The 663-nt window shown below is 29.9% G+C and overlaps 1 non-coding gene across 1 annotated transcript; it reads left to right on the forward strand.

Annotated features, from left to right (window-relative positions):
• The first annotated feature begins 240 nt into the window (after positions 1-240).
• LOC133769226 (U6 spliceosomal RNA) lies at positions 241-347 on the forward strand. Its single transcript, XR_009867128.1, has one exon. It is a non-coding gene; the product is annotated as a U6 spliceosomal RNA (small nuclear RNA).
• The last annotated feature ends 316 nt before the right edge of the window (positions 348-663 follow it).

Consider the following 663-nt stretch of genomic DNA (forward strand, 5'->3'; position numbering starts at 1 on the left):
GGACAGTGTTTGTTTCTTTTTATTATTTATCGAATTCTTTATTTAGTAAAGGGCTAAGCTTATGATTATAAAATAACCTAAAAGTATGTTATAAAAATTAAAAGAAAAAGAAAGAAATGGAGGAAGAGGGAGCAGAGGGTAGGAAGTATCACAGTGCTCCTAAATCTGCCTATATTAAATACATGAAATTTGGTCACCTATATAAATAAAAAAAATTTTAATTAAAAAATGAATTAACCTTTGCTCTCTTTAGCAGCACATATACTAACATTGGAATGAATCAGAGAAGATTAGCCTGGCCCCTGCACAAGGATGATATGTAGATTCATAAAGCATTCCATATTTTAATGCAGCATTTCAGCATTAGAATGTGAAGATGAAGAGATTGATGAAATGTCAGAAATGGAATTCAAAAAAGTAATCGTAGGATTACTCAAAAGAAATCAAAAGTAAAAATCAAAATCAAAAGCTAAAGAATACCATACATGACATGAATGAAAATTTTTCCCATGAAACTGAGAATTTAAAGAGAAAACAAAAGGAAATATTAGAAATGAAGAACTCAATAGATCAAATAAAAATGCAGTATAGAGCTTTAACAGCAGTCCTGGCAAGGCAGAAGAAAGAATATCCAAACTGAAAAATAAGCCTTTGGAAATCCTA

The sequence above is a fragment of the Lepus europaeus genome, chromosome 10, assembly GCF_033115175.1.
Source record: "Lepus europaeus isolate LE1 chromosome 10, mLepTim1.pri, whole genome shotgun sequence".
In the NCBI taxonomy this organism is placed as follows: Eukaryota; Metazoa; Chordata; class Mammalia; order Lagomorpha; family Leporidae; genus Lepus; species Lepus europaeus.